Consider the following 336-nt stretch of genomic DNA (forward strand, 5'->3'; position numbering starts at 1 on the left):
ACCCATGTTTGTGTTTCGGTTAGTGGTAGTACCTTGTCGCTGTCACCCTTCTCTGGGTCGGCAACTTGCCCTCCATAATGCCTTGGGTCATCTCCACTAAGAAGGCAGATATGCCATGCTGGGCTAATCTGTAAATAATGCAAATGCAATTTCCACCACTTCCACACCCTCCTCAGTTAGGACTCTCAGACTCTCTAACTTGTCCTATACTCTTGTGAGGAAGAGCTAGAAGATTCTGGCTTACGTTTGTGATTTGCCGTCACAATGTAATAGCTGGTCCCGCGTGCTGGGGACCTCACGGTTTCGGAGAGAGAGGTCTCGGTGGAATCCCAGGTT

Source organism: Mesoplodon mirus, assembly GCF_964341445.2.
Source record: "Mesoplodon mirus genome assembly, chromosome: 3".
NCBI lineage: Eukaryota > Metazoa > Chordata > Mammalia > Artiodactyla > Ziphiidae > Mesoplodon > Mesoplodon mirus.